This window comes from Aedes aegypti, chromosome 3 (assembly GCF_002204515.2).
Source record: "Aedes aegypti strain LVP_AGWG chromosome 3, AaegL5.0 Primary Assembly, whole genome shotgun sequence".
NCBI classification, from domain to species: domain Eukaryota; kingdom Metazoa; phylum Arthropoda; class Insecta; order Diptera; family Culicidae; genus Aedes; species Aedes aegypti.
Genome location: NC_035109.1, coordinates 75,047,239 through 75,070,824, shown reverse-complemented (window position 1 = coordinate 75,070,824; position 23,586 = coordinate 75,047,239).

Sequence of the window (23,586 nt, the reverse complement as noted above, 5' to 3'; positions counted from 1 at the left end):
AGAATGAAGTTTTCAAATTTGTCAAAAAAAAAGCTATGTACCATCAACGGGGTAACTTGCAAAACACCAACGTGATACCAAATACATCCATTTGGTAAGGGCCGAATTTACAAATGTGGGGACTCCGAGGCCAAAATCGTGTGGGGCCCTTTTCCCAGAAAACAATTTTAATGCTATAGTATGTTCTCATTGATAACTTCACTTATAAATGATATGCTAATGGTCGAACGGTATACCGCGGTAGGTAATTGTTATCACCCTATCCATTTGAAGAAGCAAATCTTAAGTACCACTCCATATATCGATGTGTAAATGAATCACTGTAGTGCACAACTGAAGATTTGTTCCTGCCAAGTTTTGATGATAATTGTTAGAATGAGACAAGAGATACGGAAAAATACACGGTCTCCCGTGTTACCTGATTCTTTTTGATAAGGTTCTAATTATCAGATGTCAGATTTGAACTGCTTTAAACTTCTCATATGCGCAAGTTGAGATCGATGGGTGTATGTTACAGATCCTTCTTTTGAGAACTACAGTTTTAAAGATTTTCAACAATATTTTATTCTGGACAAATTCAATGAGATCCATAAAAACAAGCCAATTTTCTACATAATAATCTTAGAGACGGAAAACTCACTTGAAAATACCGTTGCGAAGATCAAGAACAGTACGATATTTCAGTATACCTAACTCAAAATCGATCAATTTGACAATTTCACTTAATTTGGTCCCTCAATTGTAATTCAATAAAACTTATTTCAAATACATCATATAAATAGTAGATTTACTTACTTTTCGACTAATTTATTTTGAATTTTTAGACTTATGTAAAAGATTACTTAACAAAATATTTTGAAACAAACGAATACTGAAGCACTCAGATATACTGCACACTAGAAGAAAGCCTAAAATCATTTAGAATTCTAGCTAAAGGATTATACACTAGTTCAAAATTAGAAACTTTTAATTTTCCAAACTTTCGATGTGATTCAAAAAAAAAAAAATAACACCACTTCATTGGCTTCTAATAACTATAAAATGTTAAATAATATTTAAATAAGTCGTATTTTGTGGAGGCCCGGGAGCCATGGCCCCCTTGGACCCCATGTAAATACGGTCGTGAATTTTATATTATATATCAAATCAGTTATTGCTCTAAGTTTTTGAATAGCAAATTTTTGCCTTGGTATTGGTATTGTTTCGTTTTTGGTTGATTTACTGAGATGAAAATCATGTTTCACATTTGACTCAGTATGAAGCAAGACCGAAAAAAATGTTACTTGTTTCACACAAACGGTGAAAAGGGGGATTAGGGGCATAATGGATACCCCTTAATCTCTGGGAATATGGTTACTTCATCAAAAGTTCATACACTGCATGAGATATGTATAGCATTTGATATGTTTGACGGTATGAAATATTATTTGTTGCTTCAATTGTCCTCAGTTTGATATTCGCATTTAAGCAAGGCGGTGAAAGAACCTAATTTTTGAGCAAAGGTACGAACCCAGAATTGTTCTTATCAGCTATTATGATTGAGTGAGAGCTCATTTACATATCAGAACGATAGAAAGTCAATAATCATACTCGGTAAGTAGGCCTTGACCAGGTGAAACGGTTTTTTTCTCTGCTTGTCATTTTTTTTCACATTTCAGATACAAATTACTTCCGAGGCTTTGGTTTGCGTTTCCGTGGATTTGAGTGCAGTACTTCTCTGAGTGTTTGGTTCAAGAGTTGCTGTTTTTTCGATCTTTGAAGAGTTTCGTCCTATATTCAAGTTCGTTGTTGAAGCTTGGTTCAAGTTCTTTTTGATGTTTCGTTTGTTTTGATATCCTTTTTTAATTTTATTCCTTCATACTACTATATTCTACTATTTCCTTTATTCTAATTCAATCCATTCTTGAAGAAATTAACAATTTTTCCCTCGTTGAGTTTCTGTTATGGAAACCGATGAGGGTGAGGGAGGGTCAAAGGACGGGAATCAATCACATGAAACCTCTTCATCGAATAAACCTTTTCGTGTTTTATCCTTCCAGTTGCCCTGGATCATTTGTTGTTTATTTTCAAAAAATAGAAAATCCGATCAATGTTTCATTGATTACATCTGAAATTTAAAAAAAATACAAATCGGTAAAAGAAATTAAAAATAATTCTCTCGATAAGTTGAGAGTAATTTTTGGATCAAGAGATGATGCAAACTCTCTCTTGGAATCAAAATTGTTTTTAATTCCTATCGCGTTTATGCTTTTTGTGATGCATGCGAAATAAATGCAGTCATCTATGATGAATTTTTAGATTGTGAAGATGTTAGGAACCATGGCTCGGGAATTTTCAAGAACAAATCCCTTTCTCCTGCTGGAGTTCTGGATTGCGTTCGATTATCGAAACAATATTTTATTGGAAATGATCCAAATATATCCACCATTCGAATTGCATCAAAATTACGTTTTCTGGTTAAGTCCTTCCAGATTTCGTAATGATTGATAATGTGAAATTTCGCGTGAGACTTTACTACCCAAAGCTCATGCATTGCGATAGATGTCTTCTTTTTGAACATACCTCTAGTTTTGCTCCAATAAACAAAAATGTTCGAAATATGGGGAGCAACATTCTTCATCTGAGTGTAATAAAAACTCTGATCTTTGTATTTATTGCAAACAAAAACACAATTCTTTAAAAGATTGTGCTGTTTATATTGAACATAAAACAAAATTTAATCAAAAAATGAAAAATAAAAATGTTTTGTCATATGCTGAAGTAATGAAATCCTCAGATAACATTTCTTCACCTAATGCTCTTGAAATTTTACCTGATGATAATGGTGTTGAAATATTTGATAATTTCAAAAATTTTGTTTATAAACCTCCTAATAAAAGGAGGAAAACTTCCAACAAATTTTAAAAAAAATAATATATCTGATGAACCTCAACCATCAACTTCTTTTGACACGAACTTCCCTCCCCTTAAGACATCTGTACCTCACAATAATATTCCTGGTTTTCAAAGAATTGATCCCACTCATCCAAAACTAATAATCATGAAGGAAACAATATTTCTAATGCACAAAATGACGAAAGTTCAAATAATTCAATGTTGAAAATATTAGAGGAACTTGTTGAATTTTTGGGATTAAATGATTTTTGAAAAAAAAAATATTAAAATGATTTTACCATTTTTGGCCTCTATTTTGAATAAATTGAATTCATTTGTTCCCCTCATTGCCTCATTTTTCTCGTTCTAATGGCTTTAAACAATAACAATAAATTGAATATTTTACAATGGAATTGCCGCAGTGTTATTCCCAAAATTGTTAGGTTAAAAGTATTGTTAACAAATTTTAATATTGACGTTTTTTGTTTGAATGAAACATGGTTAGGAACGTCAAATGTTTTTTGTATTCCACAATTTAACATAATACGGAAAGATAGGGATTCGTCATTCGGAGGAGTTTTGATCGGGATTCGTGATAACATTGAATTCAAATATTTAGATTTATCTTTTCAATCACAAGTAGAATACGTTGCTATTTCTAACAGAAAAGATAAATATGAGTTGTCTATTATTAGTTTTTACATTCCTCTAATGTTAGTTTTTCAATACCACATATTAAATGTATTTTAAATGAAATACCTTCTCCATTTTATATATTAGGTGATTTCAATGCACATAATTTTGCATGGGGAAATGAAAGATCTGATGGCAGAGGTTCTCTAATTATGGATTTAATTGATGAATTAAATTTGAGTATTTTAAATGATGGATCGATTACAAGGATTGCTGTACCTCCTAATAATCATTCATGTGTTGATTTATCCCTGTGTTCAAATAATTTATCAATGCAATCTTCTTGGGAAATTATTGATGATCCCAATGGTAGTGATCATTTACCTATTTTAATTGGTTCAATATCTTCTGAACTCAGAAATGTTATACATGAACCATGTGTTCTTGATTTCTGTAAAAATATTGTTTGGGCTCGGCCGTGAACCCAACGTTTGTAGGCGGAGCGATGAACTGGTGGAAAGGGAAAACTAGGACCAATTCCGGGGCAGGGAATCAGGAACACACACTGTACTGCTGCTAATACTAGACCTTTATTACTAATGGCTTACAATTGGTTTGCTTTAATGTTCACTGGTTGGTTTCCGAATTGGTACTGACTCGCTCGAGCTGGGGCCCTCCTTTTATAGTACTCCGGCTTTTATCCAGAAACTTCGGAGCCCATCTGTCGCGTGGCTGTTGCTAACGTGGTTGTTAACTTGCCCAGTCATAGCTACATAGGTGGCTACGATCAGAAAACTCCTTGCCGCTGGGCACGCTAATCGCGTACATACTGCCCCCCGTTGGAATCGAATTCCAACACTGGTTGTAGATCTTCGCTGTTGTCGCCTTGACAGCAACTCTTACGATGCAATACTTTCTCTAACCGCAAAAATCGCTTCAATGCCAATGATCTGGAGCTCTCCAGCTGATCCACTGAATCACGAAAAGGCAGCTGGACCACGAATCGCCCATCTTCATGACAAAGGTAGAATCGTTGAAACTGTCCTTCGTGGTCTTCTTCCGCACTCGCCATTAATGCTGGCTCAGCAAATTTTCCTTGTTCTATGCATGTTTGCATTCCATCGGATACGGCCATGTTGCAGCACACTGGAGGATCCTTTTTGATTTCCTTATAAGAACCTGCAACTACCCATCCGAATTGAGTTTCATACAAAGTAGGCAGGTGGTCCGCCAGCTTGATTTGGCCTTGTTTCAGAACTTCGAAGAAATGTTCCGCACCTATCAGCATTTCCAATTCACTTGGATAGTTGAACGAATCATCAGCTAGTTCGATACCGGAGGGAATACGCCAAGAATTTACTTCAACATTCACGGACGGAACAGTACCAGTTATCTTCGGTGTAACGAGACAGTCTGTGTTAGTAGTAAAATTGCTGGTCTTGGATGTAACTTCCACTGCTACTCGATGATGTATCTGGGATCGCAGACCACCTACGCCTACTACTGGAACGTTGGTTGGATGTTTGGAAAGGTTTAACTTCTTAACCACAGATTCCGACAGAAGGTTGACCTGCGACCCTGAATCCAGTAACGCTCGAACTTGATGGGTACGGCCGCTTTCGGAACGTAGAATGACCATCGCTGTCATGAGAAATACTTGCTTGCTTGGTGGACGAAACACACTTTTTCGTTGCTCGTAATGTATTAGGGTATGGTGCTTTTTGGAACACTTTCCACAGGATTTGTCACTACGGCATGCTGCGCTGCGGTGGCCCTTCCTTAGGCAGTTGAAGCACAAATTGGCCGATTTCAGTTTGTATTGGCGCTGCTCAATGCTCATCTTCTGGAAAGCTGGGCATTTGCAATTCTGGTGCTGGCCGGAACAAACGTCGCACGCATATTCTGAAGCCGTTGTTATGACATGTGACTTGTACGATTCACTTCTGGAAAGGACCTTCGGATTCGGAATCTTGGAAGCTGAGCTTGGAGTAGAATTTTCACACCGTTCTAAAATCACACAGCGTTGCTTCAGGAAATCGATCATCTGTTCGTACTCTGGGAGTTCCGACTGGTTGAAAGAAGCTTCCCAGAGCTCACGGGTTTGGTCGTCCAAAACACGAGCCAACAATGTAACCACGAATAGCTGAGACATTCCGGTTAACTGCTGATCCAGCTTGATGAGATTGTCGACGTGGCGAGAACATTCATCTACCAGATTCCGCAGTTCCTTTGAAGACCTCTTGGAAATCTTTTTCATACTCAGGAGGCCAAGTATGTGGGACTCGATGATCACTCGCTGGTTGCCAAAACGTTCTTCCAGAATCTCCCATGCTCTTGCGTAATTGTTATTCTGCAACGTTTCTATGTCGATGACACCTTCAGCGTCGCCTCTCAACGAGGTTTCCAAATGGTACAGCTTCACGGCATCGGAATCGTTGGATCGTTGCATCATGTCTTGAAACATGGCTTTGAAGCGTGGCCATGCTTCGTAACGACCATCAAAGGTCGGTAGAGGAATGCGATAGGATTGAGTGTTCACAATTATTGGTTGGCCCGACGAGTGATTCGCTGCGGACGATGACGATGGCACGGGTATAGGCAAGGTGATTTGATTCTCTTTCTCAATCGCTTCTATCATCATTTCCACCTTGATCAGGGTTTCATTGTAGAGTTCTTCAAACTCAACGTACTTTTCTTCTTGGAAATCGACATTTTCTTCGTCGACGAAGGCAATGATGGCGTCATGGATGTTGTTGAATTCTTCATAGAACACCTGGAGATTTTTCGCATGCACTCGCAGGACGGAAAGGGGTATTATTCTTTCTTCTTCTCCTGCTGCATCAAAGAAGTTGGAGATCCGAGTGACCTTCGCCTTGATATGGCCTCGCTTTTTCGTCAGCATCCTTACATCGTCCATATTGTCTGTCCTCCGGGGCGGGGTACGGCTTAACGACATCTTTCACACGAAAGCTTCGACTTGTTGGACAGGCACAAGGGTCACGTTCGAGCTTCAATCGTGAAGGTGGAACACACGCACAGAATATCCTTCCGATGAACTACGACACGTGACGGAAAAAACGACTTTCACGCAAGTCGCAGTGAGTCACGCAAAACGGAATACCAACGAAGCAAACTATGGGTTTTTCGCGTTGTCAAAGCCACGCGAACGCTCTTTTGCGTTGTCAGCCACGCAAAACGCTTTACTTACTTAGCAGCAGTACTCCAGTCCAGATCCGGCTCGAAGGACCAATGTTTGGGCTCGGCCGTGAACCCAACGTTTGTAGGCGGAGCGATGAACTGGTGGAAAGGGAAAACTAGGACCAATTCCGGGGCAGGGAATCAGGAACACACACTGTACTGCTGCTAATACTAGACCTTTATTACTAATGGCTTACAATTGGTTTGCTTTAATGTTCACTGGTTGGTTTCCGAATTGGTACTGACTCGCTCGAGCTGGGGCCCTCCTTTTATAGTACTCCGGCTTTTATCCAGAAACTTCGGAGCCCATCTGTCGCGTGGCTGTTGCTAACGTGGTTGTTAACTTGCCCAGTCATAGCTACATAGGTGGCTACGATCAGAAAACTCCTTGCCGCTGGGCACGCTAATCGCGTACAAATATAAATTGGTGGAAATTTTCTGATCTTATCTCTAGTTCTTTGATGAATATTGTTAATTCTGATTCTCCAATTGAAAATTATAGTATTTTTTCAAAACTATTAAATAACTGTTTAGTAATTTCTCAGAAGAGATAAAAAGTTCCTGGCAATATAAGAAAAACTCGTCCAACTTTTTGGTGGGATGATGAGTGTTCCACGTCTTGAAGGAACAAATCAGAAATCAGATGCATTCAAATTATTTCACAGATCTGGCTCCAGAAACCATTTTTTTTATATTGTAAAGGTGATGCACAGTTCACAAGAATTACTAAATTCAAAAAGAGAAATTATTGGAAAAATTTTGTTGAAAATCTTGATAGAGATACTTCATTATCCAAATTATGGTCCGTAGCTCGAAATTTTAGAAATTATAAACCTCATCTTCCTCCTGTTTTGGAATATTCGGAAAATTGGATTGACGATTTTTCTTCAAAAATATGTCCTGATTTTGTTCCTCCTTCTATAAACTTTAAAACAAATTCTTTTATTTACTTTCCGAAATTTTGCAATGCTTTTTCATTGCCTGAATTTGACATGGCTGGTGTAGATAACATTAAATTTATAGTTTTGAAAAATTTGCCAGATGAAGGAAAACTTCATTTACTTTCAATTTATAATTCTTTCTTACTTCAAAATATCATATCTCATGAATGGCGTTTCATTAAAGTTATTAGTATTGTGAAGCCCGGTAAAGATCCTTCATTAGCGGATAGTAGAAGACCAATCAGTTTATTATTATTTGTCGTAAATTATTTGAACGAATGATTTTAAATCGCCTTAAATTATGGGCTGAAAACAACAACATTTTTCCTTCTTCTCAATTTGGTATTAGAAGAGGTCGTGGCACTCGTGACTGTATTTCTTTGTTGGCTTCACAAATTCAACTTTCATTCAATAAAAACCAGGATGTTGTATCAACTTTCCTTGATGTTTCTAGAGCATATGGTTCTGTTTTAATTGATTTATTGTTGACGAAAATGAATAATTTAAAAATTCCAAATCTAATTTCCAATTGTTTGTACAATTTATTTTCTTTCAAAATAATGATTTTTTTCCATAATGGATGTTCCAAAACTATTCGTTATAGTTATTTTGGTCTTCCACAAGGGTCTTGTCTAAGCCCTTGTTTGTTCAATTTATTTACAAGTGACATTGCTTCCATTATCCCTAATGGCTGTTATTAACTTCAGTTTGCTGATGATAATGTAATTTCTATTAGCGGCAAAAGCAGAGAGGTTATTAGACATTTTATGTAATCTGCTTTAGACAATATTGATATGTGGGCGCATGAGAATGGTTTTTCATTTTCTGTTCAGAAAACGAAATATATTGTTTTTACAAGAAAACATTCTTCCACAAGTATAAATTTATATCTCAATGGTCTTGAAATTGAAAAAATTATATTTGATGGGCTCAATAGCAAAGGGGTGTAAGTGACATTTTATGCGGTTTTGTGTTGAGTTGAGGAAATTCTCCTGTTTCCAAGCGTTCTAACAATATTTTCAGTTGATTTCCACTCAACAGAAAACTTCTTAGAAAACTGGCTTGTTATATTTTTTACTCCCATACAATTTTTTAAGAATGAAAAATTGTTTAAAAACGGCAAAATAGATTTTCTCTAAACTTAATTTTTGTCATTGAAACCTCTATGCTTCCAACACCCTTATTTTCATGTGAGTCGGTGCCACAAGACTAAGAAAGCTTTTGTCTTTACAGGGCTGGTAACGACTGAGTGCTTTAAAATAGTAAATTGAAGAAAATAGAGGCCTAAAAAGAATCAAAAACAGGCCGAAAAGGGACCAAGCAGAAACCAAGACAATAAAACGAATCCTTATAAGAGTTTGATGCTGAAAAATTTCTGTGGGTAATTCTAGTACAGTTTTGAAAAAAAAATAATAAAGTAATACCTGAAAAAAAAAAAATACTGGAGGTAGTGGCTTTGAAGTTCTCAAGGGTTTTCTGGTGCAAATTCTGGAGAAATACTTCAAAGTATCCTTTGAAAAATCGCTGGAAGAATTGGTGGAGAAATCTGTAGAAGAATCTCTGCGGAGGACCTCTCTGTAGGAGGCCCTGAAAGTATTCTTAATAAAATCATTATAATTCCTGAAGCTTTTCCTCGGGTAATCTGAGACGAAACTCTTGAAGAGCCTGTTGAACGCGTTATAGTCTCTGCAGTTTTCTAGCCTGTACAATCTGTATCAGGATTCAACGCAAGCAGAATAATGGAAAAAGTGACTTTAGAGACTATTTTGGTTAAAATGGATACTTCAAAGACCCTCCATTAAAAAAGATACATTTTAGAGACTTCCATTAATATAAAGACCAATACTCTAAAATAAAACCAGTCCTGTCTTTGGGATCATTCATTGAATCAACTTTTTTGTCATTCATTTCAAATAATATGAATATCATTTAAAAAAAAATTAAACATTTTACTATGCGTGATAATATCATGAAAAAAGATATCGTGTCCTCCATCCTCCAGAAGAATAAGTACAATGTTGATCAAGTTTGTTTGTATATTGAACAGATGATAAATAGTTAACTTTTTTTCTGCTAATTTTGTTTTTTTTTGTTGAATAGTGGGTAAGACAATCCTTTGAATCCTTCAATTTTTCAACCATTTAGCTTTAAAATTGAACAGTGTTGAAAGTAATCCCGTTTACGGTACTAGAATGTTTCAGTGCCTTGCTTGCTATTGGCTAAATTAAGAAATATTAAAATACCAAACGCCATTCAATTGTGATTACCCTGACTAAGATATTCATTGATCCAAATATAACTGACATGCTGTAATACAAACAAGCTTTATTTTATCAGAGATAAATCAGAAAGTTGTTTCTAGATTTATCAACAGTTCTATCAAATTTATATAATTGATTTGCTCAAATTTTATTATTATCTAGTTTCCCTGAAAATCATCAATTACAATTAACCGAAGTAGAATCACTTTCCATTTCCGTGAGCAATGGCATTTACATGAAGCATCTCCCGGATCGTTTAATTCTCTATTCCTGCTTTATCGAAAACGGCTTTCAAAGCACACTCGTCTGAACGGTAGTTAATATTACCACCCTGTCCGAACACCGGTTTCAGCTAGAACTTCAATCGACAGTAGATGCAACACCACCATTTTCATGTTTCCTTTCACTTCCTGCACGTTATCGTCGCCTGTATCGTACTGGATCAACCGGTACGGGAGATTCTTCATCCAATGCAGCAGCAGCAGTACCTTCAATAGTCGGTATCTATCCAGAAGAACAGTGGCGTAGCTAGGGTCTCTTCGGGGCCCAGTGCAGAGTCAAATTTTTTATGCTCCCAAATAGGCGTGAGTTATACAAACCCTACATACAAATAACTTGCGGCTGAGTAATCTAGACCATAATTTCATTATTGTTTCATTGTAAGGTTCCAACGAAATTTGATGTCTGTTCGAATTTAAGTTCATTATAGACTAAATTTATACTACTATGTAAAATTTAAACCATGATTTTGGCCCACCTGGGAACTCGGGGCACTGTCTGGACCCCCTTGCTACGCTGCTACGAAGCAACCCCCAATCGAACAACATTCGGCGCCAATCTTTGTGTTGAGATCGCCAGAACCAGTTACCTCTGCCATATCCGAGTCTAGTCCAAAACACAACAACCGAAAGTGAATGACACCGGACCAGGGCACCAGCCTTTAACAGACTTCCCGTACAGGCACAATGATAAGCCGTATGCCACCATTTGTTCTATACAAAATTTACGAACCACCTTCAAGTGTTTTCCTCGTTTTCATGCACTGATTGACAACTGCCGGGGATGCTGTGCTGGAGTCAAAGCTTCTTCAAACCGTGTCTATCTGGTCGACCTTGATGGGATGAACTCTTCCGGGGCCCTCTTTGAAGCCGCCTTGGCATGAGCATGACTGTTATGTTGATTGCACGCGGGTCTCCATAATAAGCTGATTGCTACTATAAATAGATGCATCACGAGTAGGCTTTCCGCGGGGAGAACGAACAGCAGCTGTTTGGCAGAACAAGCCTCCAAGTTATTGAGGCATGAGATAGAGTGAATCAACGGTGATGGAACGCCGTATCGATGCTTACATATATTGGAAGAAATATTGGAGGTCATCCAAAATCCACGTGGTCATTTATACCATTTATATTGGAGGGGGCGTGATGTGTCTGGCCAAAAACCACGATCCATCTTCTTTTTCTTTCTGGCGTAACATCTCCACTAAAACAGAGCCATCTTCTCAGCTTAGTGTTATTATGAGTACTTTCATAGCTATTAACTGAGATCTTTCTTTGTTAATTGACCAGTGGCAGGTATGAAGATAATCTATGTTCAGGAGAGACGAGGAAATTTTCGTTACGAATAGACCCTCGACCGGTGGAATTTGAACCCACGACCCTCAGCTTGGTCTTGTCAAATAGCCCAAATGTCACGATAATGTAAATGTTCAAACTTCAGACAAGTTGAACATAAAAATTCGTTTTTTAAAAGCAGATTTGCTTTAAGAAGATTTTTGTTTCTTATTTTGATTCTCAGCTTTAAAAAAAATTGGGTGGAGAGCTACTTGGGCGCATGAGGTGTTTTTAAAGAACTTCAATACGAAGCATATTTTGGCCAAAAAAACCCCACTGCCAAAGTGAATAAAAAGTGCAAAGAATAGAATCCCTGGCACAGACTTGATTGATTAAATATGACCAACACAAAATTTACTACAGGATAGGCTTTTGGTATGACATAATTTCAAACAACTTCTATTATACGATGTTTTAAAAATATAAGATCTAAGCAATTGGGTTTGGTTGAAGAACTAAAAATTTATTCTCATAAACCTTTAAGAAAAGCTGACGTACAAATTTAAACAATATTTTTCGCTTGACAAAATCTTCATTTCTAAAACATTTTTTTTTTTGTTGTGGCAGGGTAAAAGCACCGGTTTTGGCCATATCTTCAGTTGTAGCTACAGTGGATTTTACATCGATTTACATAGACAATTAGCATGAAGCATGAAACGTGTACAGTAGAGATCATTCACATGAGAAAGGCATATTCATTTATTCGTCCAAATTGATCCAAAAACAATAGAAAACATATATTTTTTTAAATATTTTTAACTTCTATACAACTAAATTGGTCAGGATCTTCCCAATTTGTCCATTTTCATAGGAAATCAATATGATTGGCCAATTAAGGAACTAAAGTTAACCATCAAAGCCCCGCGACAAATCGTTTAGTTCCAATCAACTGGTGTATCCAAAAAAATGTAATCGATGTGATTAGTTAGACTTCCTGCCGTTTTAAACCGGAAGTTCAGGTTTGGACATGTTTTTCAACCGGAAATAATTGTTCCCTAGTTACATTTTCTACATCTTTAGCTACGAAACCGATATTTAACTATAGATTTTAGTCATTTTTAGACATTAAGTCACGGATCAATGCAAGAATCTATCATTTAATTTATAAAAGACATCAACTTTCAAAATTCAATTCAATAGGATCGCACTTTTCAGCATTAAAAATTTCAAACATCTAGGTTAACATTATTTTTAATTGAAATCTCGAAACGTTCTGGATACTCTAACAAGACTAGAATACCTCTTTCAATTTTAAGGCCCATGAAACATAAGAAAGCCAAAAAATGCGTAGCTTAGAAATTTGGAGATTTGAAACCTTTTGGTCTGCTAAAATTTTGATTCCAGCTTAAAAAAAAACATCAATATGGACTTATTTAAAAACGTTCGTCCGTAGTGCGGCGCTAAGTAAGATAAGGAGAAACATCATTAAAATGGTATGTTTACATGCACATTTTCATTTTTCTTCTCCAAATTAACACTTTTCTCGTTCTGTATATTGATGTTTTATATTGGCAATAGCCTCTTATGTTATCTTTCTTGCTGATGGATATGAAATTATACAACTAACTAAAATCTAGAAGATTGCTTCTCCGAAGGCACAACAAGACCAACTCAATTTAATTGCAAACATTGTTAGCGGAACTTTGTGCATCTGAAAGAGGATTTAGGGTTGTTTGTGTATAGTACATTTTTTTTCAAGTTGAATGGTGAAAAAAGTGTTGCGCTACGCAATTTTTTGCGGATTGGAACACTATTTCCTCATACTCATCACCATATGTTACGATCGCGAATGGCTGCGCAAACAGACTCGCAATCTGATAAGGATCAGTCGATTTGACGTTTGGCTTGGGTTGTTTTATATTGAACTGACAATACCCAAGCAACCAAAAGTTCTGATATTACTTAACAATCGAACTCAGAAGTTTACATTTAGTTGAAATCTAGTTCCGTTGAACTTTATTGCTGATTAATAAGATCGTATGTATGTCAAAGATACTTAATGCTAAAAGAAGTACCAATTATAATTTCAGAAACCCGAAAGCTCAAATTAAGTACAAACTGAACTCTATTCGAACCTCCAACACAAGGTTCGTATAAAGTACAAACCGAACTTGACGTGAACTTCTTTGTAATATGAGGGAAATGAGTTCAATCTAATTGATAAATCTTTTTAAGCGTTCGCTAGTATTTTATTCTATTGTCTAATTTAATAAAGTACATCACGACACTCCACCATTTTCTGACTTCTTGGCCCTGGCAGAAATTGTGGCGAATTGTTCAGCAAAAAAAGGTATTCAATTCAAAATCACTTTTGTATTTATTAAAACGTACCTGTTTCGAGTTACTTAGTTCAGATGTCCCTATTTCCAGCCATTTGAGAGCTTTGTGATGTTCCATCAGCACAAGTTCAGAGTATACACCAGGCAAATTCAGCTCCTTTATTGATATCCACCATTTAATATATACGAAAAATGAGTGTTATGCATCCGACTATTTATTAGATCTTTGTTGAAAACTATTGCACTGTGACTAGTTTTATTTCTTATTTAAAAAGCAATGAAGTTTATTGCATCACTGGGAATCAAAACAAACTGAGTAATGTCAAATTGTGAAGTTCACAAAGAGTTCCACGAGAACTTTTTAAAACTTTCAAGTAGAGTTACTGCGCACGTGCTGTAGCCTTAGGTGCAGGAGCCTCATTGCTTGCGAGCTCACGGGCGCGCTGTACATTGTGAGACCTTTTTTGGTGCGCCTCATTTTTCTTGAGATGTGTCTCAATGCGGTCTCATGCGCTCCGTCACATGTGCTGTTTAAAATTCAGCGCAATAATTGAAGTGATAACAAAAGTTTTCAACGATGATCGAAATTGTAACTCTTGGATCGCGAGTTTCAACCATATCATGTAGGCCATCTAGACACCTGCATAATGGGGCGAAAATAGTTGTAGAGGCTATTCGTTACTAAGCAGTTGTTTCACAACTTGGAGACTGTTGGCGAGCCGAAGCGCCGAGCAGCGCATGAGACGGGTCTCCCCGAGAGCACATCACCTAGCGCGCGCTTTTAAAATTTTCGTGAGCCTCCGGCTAGCGCAGCACACTAAGATTCCGACGAGCTAAGAGACGGTTTGGTTGGAGGCTCGTCAGTACATTTATGTGCTCCTGAGAAATATGTAACTCTACTTTCAAGTTCTGTTTAGGATATAAGTAAACTTTTAAATGAACTTCAAGTTCAGGATAAGTTCCGAGGGGAAAAGATGAAGCCTAGATCTATGAAATCAGCATATCGAGTAAAATAATGTGTCATTTCGCTACGTATACACGCAGTAGTGGTATGCAATCTGGTTTCAACGCAAGGAACTCGAGTTCGAGTCTCGACGTAAGTTTCAACACAAAAATATAACTCAAACACAAAAAACATATGTACCTATGATTCATAAAAACCCTCTACCAATTAGCAATGAGCTACCACTAAAGTTGGCTAGTCAATAATTTTTTTTTGCCAGTTTATCGAAGTTTACTTTTGGGCTTAACAGCATTCTTTTCAGTGGCGTGAGCGAACCAATTGTGAACCAAAGTTCGGTTAATTACTTTAAAAGTTAACTGCTCAGAAAGCTCTTCATTTACTTTCAAATATCTGATTAAGCCAAAATATGCAATTTTATCCGTACTTTTGGTTGCTTGGGAAGCCAAAGGTCATATCGTTTGATCACTACCAGAAAGTGAACCAGATTGCGGCAGTCATTAGCGCTCGTTAAGACTGGATAAGGAACTTACAGCATGCGGACCACATCACTTCGCTATTCTTTAAAATGATATTACTAAAGCCAAACAAACATTATAAAACTATTTATTTATTTCCATCAAGCATAATTCTAATTTAAGCCCTATTTCGAGCGCATTCCATGATTTCATTGAGTTTGAAAATACAGATCGGACTCGATTATCCGGAGACTCGAATATCCGGAGACTCGATTATCCGAGATTCGATCATCCGGAATTTTGAACTCGATTATCCGGAGTATCGATGTTAATATTCTTATTTGAGATAATTTAGTATTGCAATGTACAATATAAATGGTTAGGCAGTTTTGAACGTAGGTATGAAAAGGGGGGGGGGAGGTGTTTAAAAAGGTTTTTTTTTTGTTGTGTATGTTGGTAAAACAAAGTTTTGTTATCAAGACCCCAAATGCTTCTAGAAATAATTTCTGGCTACGCCTCTGCATCATATAAATAAAACAACGAAAACAGATAATATTTAAGTTCTTTTATCGTAGATTTTTTTTTGCTCTTAGTGATTTGATTATCCGGAGTGAAAAATCGATACTCCGGATAATTGTGTCCGACCTGTACCACGGACCTTCCGTACACTGACATTGTACTGCAGCTGTCATGATGCTCCCGTGTTATTAAAACTAGACATGCGACTGCATGGAATAACGTCATCTTTGCTATAACTGAGGTGAGCTTCTTGCCTGCATCAATACATCAGCCAGTTGTCCAGATTTTGAGATCCTTTCTGCTGAATCTCCCTGGTTCACCGGAGTTGATCTCAGAATTCAGCCATCTGGTCAAAGTATCGATACATGCTCGAAACATATTAATGAAGTCACTGTTTCAGAATCCGGTCAGAATTTCTGGTCATCTGGCCGAAGTGTCAATGCATGCAGTAGCATGTTCTTACATCAACGCTGAGTTTAGTTCATAAACTTAAAGCAGTATCATGTCTAGTTTAACTTATTTTATATGTTTGTCTCTTAATTGACCGGAAGTGACATCAGAATCTGGGGTTGGGTGAAAAAACGTCGAAAGACAAAATGTCGAATGCCAAAACGTCGAATTCCAAAATGTCGAAAGGACAAAACGGCGAAAGTAGAACGCCAAAACGTCGATTGCGAAAACGTCGAATGCCACAATGTCGAATGACAAAAGGTGTTTAAATCTTTTCTCTTCTTCCTCTTCTTGGCATTAACGTTCTCCCATAGATATTAACTGAGAGCTTTCTATGCCGAAGTTGCCATTTTCGCATTCGTATATCGTGTGGCAGGGTCGATTATACTCTATGCCCAAGAAAAAGGCAAGGATATTTACATTACGAAAAGATCCTGGACCGACCGGGAATCGAACCCAGACACCTTCAGCATGGCTTTGTTTTGTAGCCGCGGACTCTAACCACGCGGCTAAGGAAGGCCTCTTTTCTCATTGTATTCTACTACTCTTAGAATCTGCTTCGTTTTTACCATTGATAATCTGGATTCGGAGCTTTACAGATATTCCTTGGGAGAACGACGCGTAGCCATGACCAACGTAAATATCTCAGGCTACAGATTTTTGTCCCTTCTATTCGACTATTCTCGATGAAACCAGGCAGCCATCAGCACCCATCGTTAGAATTCCAATTTTATATCACTGATCGCTAGTATGTGCTAAAACTAAAGGGTGATCCTTTCGATTTAGTGGACCCCCCTCTCATATCTCATATTTTCCTTGGAACACATAATTAACTTAGTGGCATCTTATAGAGAAAGGATATAGCTTTCATCTGAGACTAAAAAAATTCTGGCTACCAGTTTGAATTTGGCCGCCATCTTGATTTTGTTAGAAAAATCGTTTTTTTCACTATTAGCGCACCGCTCGTTAAGAATTCAGAGGTCACCATCAGATAGCTGAGAAAAAAACTGAGTAAGATAGGCTACAAAAACTAGGTGTGCAATGGTATTTCCCTATGAAATGAAAGATTTTCTGAATAATGTTCAACGATTTTGATATATAACGCGAGTGCATTCATTGATATTTTGTACAACAAAGAAATAAGTTTTCAATGGTGATCGTAGTTTTCAATCAAGTGAAACGTAACAGCTTAAGTGAAAAAATCTGGCAGCCATCTTGGATTTTGACGCCATCTTGATTTTAAGTAATAGAATGAGTTTTTTGCCTTATCAGCACTTGTTAAAGTTAAAGGCTAGAAAGCTTTTATAATAAATTTGAGAATAGAAGAGAAGAGATAACTCATTTGTATGATTCATATTAAGAGAAGATCCTGACATTGTAAAGACCAAACATATCATATTTTGTTTTTGAATATTGAGTTAAACAAAATGGCCGCCAAATAAATTTTATATAGGCAATCACGGTTCCCCAGAAAAAATCGGAATATCTTCAAACCCAGCAATGATTAATATCAATGCAGATTCTGAAAAAAGGTTTTTTTCTAGAACTTGTGAAAAGATGCTGCAAAAATTTGGATAAACAAAAAAGTTATCTCGATTTGATTATTTGTGGTTAAAAATGAGACTGCTGATAGGGTTACCCCCTAGGAATAACTAGAACATTGATAGAAATGTAACGTCAAATCCCAATTCTAAACAATGTTTAAATGTTGTGGCAGTTAAGGCAGTGAAAAATACATTTTTTTCCAAAGTTATCTGCAAATGCAAAATTCCAAAGTTAATTCTGCAGGTTATGAAACAATTATAGGAGTCTCTGCTCAAAGTGCTAATTATAAGATTCTCTACAAAAAAAAACATTGTATAGAAGTCATTTCAATTTAATTTGGTTTTTCGGATATGCTGATGAAATCTGTTTCCCAAAAACAACTAAATAAATCGATTCATTTTTACTTATTCGACAAAAGAATGAGTAAGTTTTTGATGAATAAAAAAAATCACTAATTGTCAAAAATCCAGTTGTTAGTTTGACGGAATTTATGTCACTAGTTTATAAAAAGAATGAACAAGTCAAGAGGTGCGACGACAGAAAGCTAACCAACTTCTATCTGTCTTATGCGTTAATAGATTTGTTTTTACATCATCACAGTCAACAATCTCAGGCTTCAATTTCAGTTTCCTTCTCTAAGTACTTAACTGCTTCTTTTCTAGAAAGAAATAACATAAATTTGGTCAGGTGGGATTAGAACCCACGACTCTTGTATGATAGACGATTGCTTTACCAATTAAGCTACCGAGCCACTAAGTGACTCAATAACTTAAAGGTCAGAAGTTTCGAACTTGTTCAAAATTATAAGTGTGTACAAATAGGGTGCCATACACCACCATAACTGATACACTTGATGCTGTTGATGCTGTCTGAGAAACTATTATTTTACGTACATCCTTTTTCAGGGGTCTGCGGCTTGTTTGTGGAACTTCCAAGGGGGTCGCACTTTCTAAAAGGATTGGAATGACTGAGCGTACATTGTTTCACATAAAAAGGTTATATTATGGATCCGACAGAAATAAGGACAAACATTTTTTTTTAAATATATTTTTTCTCAATCTCCAAGCGTCGCGACTAGTATTCGAATAGTGCGCTGTGTTCATAAACATCGTAAGAATGCAGCGCCACACATTCATTATGACAGTTATGTCGGGAACGAGTTGTGACGTCGCATGTCCCACACGTGCGTTCCGATTTGGTGGGCGCGCGACAATATTAATACTTTCTTTGAACTTAACATATCTGCTCGTTTCAGATCATTTTCGATTCAAATGTTTTTCCTTTAAAAATGGGTTGAAATTAATTTTATGATATTTAAAAACATAAAGCTTCGCCAAATATGAATATTGAAGTACATGTCCTTTTAAAGAATAAATCATTGGATTTCCGAATTTTCCAACGAATCTCTTAAAATAATTTACTTCGATATACCTCAAAAAAAAAAAAAAAACTTTTACTCATGTATGTATGTATGTATGTAGGTAGCCACCATCCTAGCTTGAGTCTTGCTCTGCATGCGGTCCCACTTAACAGTACAGTCAATTTTCATTATCAATCTGAATTCAACATACCATTGTATGAAGGGCCATAATGGGGTGTGGCGGACCCGTTAGCAGAGACACTTACGCGAAACCCGCGGGAAATAGAGAATCTCCTTCCAATAATATGATCCAACGGAGAGTATAATGAAAATTTCAATACCTGTCAAGTTATTCACGATATGGTTTGTTGTAAGAAGGGCGCGTCAAATCCATTACAACTGTTGGGATAGAAGAACCCATCTACAAGGATGTTACGATTACTTCAACCCTTTACTCCGGCTGGCACTCCACTCCATTGTCCAGCAGATACTTCAATGATGCCCTGATGCACCCTCCCAATATCACCCATGTTGTATTCAATTAAAAGATTGTTATGTAATAAATTTAAATACAATAATTTAAAATATGAAAAAATATCAGAAATCATGAAACCTAGAATCGTTGAATAAAAGATTATTAGTATTAAATACATAACAACATATTGTTCCAATAAGCCTGAAAAAAAATAATAATAATGACAATGTACATTGTATGTGTTTTACAAAGGCTTCCTGCAATTATATCTCCTGAAAACAAATGTCATGAATTAAATATATCGTTTGCAGGTGCTTTGCAGGAAATCTGTAATCAATTTTTGAATTAATGGTTAAAATTATTGACTAAGCCAATGACTGTCACCCTCACATATAATTATGAAGTGCAATCGAACTATAAGAAATAGTAAAGTGTGAACTCAATTTTGACAGCCCGGTTTTGTTTATTTTATTTTCAATACATAAAATGAACATTAAGGCTGCGATATGTATTGAGTTATTGGAAATAAGTGGTGTGAACCCAAAAATGATTGAATATGAATAAAAATATAAATTAATGAATTTATGATTAAATAAATGTAAGCAGATACATGAGATCATACTTCAACCCATAATTAGTTATGAGTAAACCTGTAAATATAAATAAGTAACAGAAAGTATGAAAAAAACTAGAGATGAACGACAGCCATGTAAACGCGTAAACAGTATCCAGTCGAGAAACAGGTTTCTCTCCAGCCGGAATACAATATCTGGACCAAATCAAATTTCCATTAATCAAATGTTTATATAATGAATAAATATTAAAGAAATAAAGTGAAAGATCAAGGCATTAACAAAAACACTGGTGCTCTGTTGATCTTACGGAAGCTTTTTGTTTCAATGGACCTAAATCACTGCAGTTTGCATGAGCTAACGTTTTAAATAGTGTGTATGCACGGTAGTGTAATAAAATGTGATAGAATACAATAGAATAAAATATAATAGAATATAATGCAGAACAACAAAAATATGTACAAAATAATACAAGTAGTTTAATCAAACAAGGCATAAAATACTATAACTACTATTTATTTGTTCCTACATAAATGAACTTGATGAAACCTCACCTACAATGTTTCGCCAATTCACTCGGTACATGACTGCTTCTTTCCATCAACGACCTATGCTCCCCTGGTACTGGTAATATAATGCATTATAGTAATATAAAACATCATAATAGATTATAGTATAGCATAATGTAATATAACATAAACAAAATTAAAACAATAAATAACAAGAGAATATAAATCGAATGATTCCAATCGCCTAAACGCTCCGTGTTGTAATCAACTTCATTCCCATACTGAACCCCTAAAAGTGTTGAAGATTACAATTTATGTTTTTAAACCCAAAAAAAAAACTCAATAGAGTTAATCTACAGATAAACAGACATAACAGCTAGAAAAATTATCGATTTAAAACTTAGTCACGTAATTATTAACGCCCAATGCAAAAAATACTGTGTCTGGCTAGCCGGTTACCAGGTGACGGTAGTGCGCAAAAGTCAAACTCGAACAAAAGTGATGCAGCACGGGTGAGCCGTCGGCTAGCTGACAAATATAAGAATTAAGCGCTATTTTGCAGTACGTTGAAAATAATTCGAGTGCTACATCTGTTTGTCTGTGGTTAACATAAAATTAAAAACAATGATATAATCTAAAAAGTTATTGATTCAATGTAATTTTTGCCATCAGTCCTCCACCACACCAGGAAATGCGCACCAGCAAGCAAAGACTTCATTTTTTGCACGAAACCTATTTGATGAAGAGGAAAAATTTCCGTTATCACAGTCAAATCGAGCCTTCACAAAATATAACATAAACTCGAAAGGCTTAATTCAAGATCCACCCCTTATTTAAACAGTTCAGAGTAGATACAATCCCGAGCTCGTTATATCGGATGGTAGAACCGAATCGGTTTATAAACATATGTGAATATAACTAGATACGTAACATGAAAAGATCTCACCCAATTAAGGAAAACGATGCAAAAACGTTGAAGTGTTTCCTTGAGACGGCCTTAGTTTGTGGTACTGCTTATTTGCCTCTTTCCCTTGGATTTACGATTGCACACATGATCTAGTTTTTCTTCAAAACCAAGGGACTGGCAGCACTATACCAACCAACACGATGTTGTCGTAGCCAGCATTAGAAGGCTCAACCCAAAGGCCCAAGCTGACAGGCAGACTCAATGCCCAGTGTTGCACAGTTTTGATGCTGGCTTCGACAACATCACAATCTGACAGTCCCTTGTTCAAAACAAACTGACAACACAACTTTCTGGCTCTATAGAGCTTAGTGACATTTGAACACACGAAGACTAGCATACGCTCGTCATACACAGTTTGTTTTTGTTTTCCTCAAAGAAACTTTCACACGCTTTCCAGACTCATCAAAATGTATATGGCAATATTACCCAATTTGAAAAATTTACACCCGGATTCTGGGTGTTTTTCGAGACAGAGTGCATATTGTTTTCCTCTAAGGTTCACAACTACATCTACACTAGGGCACCCATACCATTGGGCGTGATAACCACTATGTTGCCGCACCTATACGTTCACGACATTTTCTGACTTCTTCTGCATGTCTTCTCATTCACCCACATATTACACAGAAAACAATCACCACATTACGCTTTCGAAAAAAGTACACACACATTTATTATGCCACCTGCACACACTAATGAACAAATTACTTCGTTCGTTCCCCCATACACTCATCCGCCGCCTGCACTCCCACTTTAAATTTATCATTTTTTTTTCTCGACGCCAGCCACTAGCGACGCCGATCATATAGCATCAGCTCATGCTCTCCGAAACCACCGCACACATACACTCTCCCTACAGCTTGTGTTCGGATCACTCTTGAAGCTTCGCATGTTAGCACTAACACTTTCAAAATTTATGCCGTTTTTCACTGAAGAAATCTTCAATATGCCTAGATTTCAAATCAATCAAGTTTTTTGTAGCTTTCAATATAATAAATATTATATTTTTTATATGCTTTTCACTCCGACGACATTCACTTAACACATTTTCACCACCGAAAATCGACACCGAATGCGATTTGAGTAGTCGGTACTTGGGAGAAAAACGCAGAGCTTCTAAGAGAACGTCTGATGACGATGACGTGCCACACCGAACTGAAAAAAAAAACTTTTACTCATGCCTAAAAAATTTAATTATTTATGTGACAATTTTATTTCCACATTATTATACATACAATACTATATTGTACATATAAGTCAAACGACGCACAGAGAGCCGATAGTGATTTTATCAATAAATTAAAAAGATGCAGCGTGCACAAGATGTCTAGTTTATTAAATGAACAGGACTGAATTTGGAGGACCGATGTTCTCGAATCTTCGTTTACTTATATTGTGGGTTAAGAGTCGGTATCGTTTGATTTAGTAGATTACTTATGACTCCAGTAGATTGAAGATATGTATTCCAAGTAGTTTTTAAGTCCGTTCCGAAAAAGCAAAGTAACTTTATATTTTCATCATCTTCTTATTCTTGGATGCCCTCACTGGGACAAAGCCTGCTTTGCAGCTTAGTCAGGCACGATTATACTCTATGGACCAATGCATGAGTTCACTAATTTGACGTTTGATCGGTGCCGAATTCACTAGTTGCCATGGTTACGTAAATAACACGGCACCGCTAAAACGTCAAATAGTGAACTCGTGCATCGGTCCATAGCCCAAGGGTGGAGGGCGGCTGTCAAATGGGAGTAAAATTGGAAAGCCGCCAACCGAAGTCCAGAACCAGTTTTAAGGCTTAACGAGGAAAATTAAAAATCATTATTCGCAAAATTACAGGTAATCAATGCGCCGGAGAGATATTATTTGTAAGCAGTTATTTGCTACGTGCTCTTGCAGTGCGCTGTTGGCAATTAAAGCAGCAATTTCTGCTAAATTCACAAAATGTATGTTTTCGAATAATTCTGTTACTCC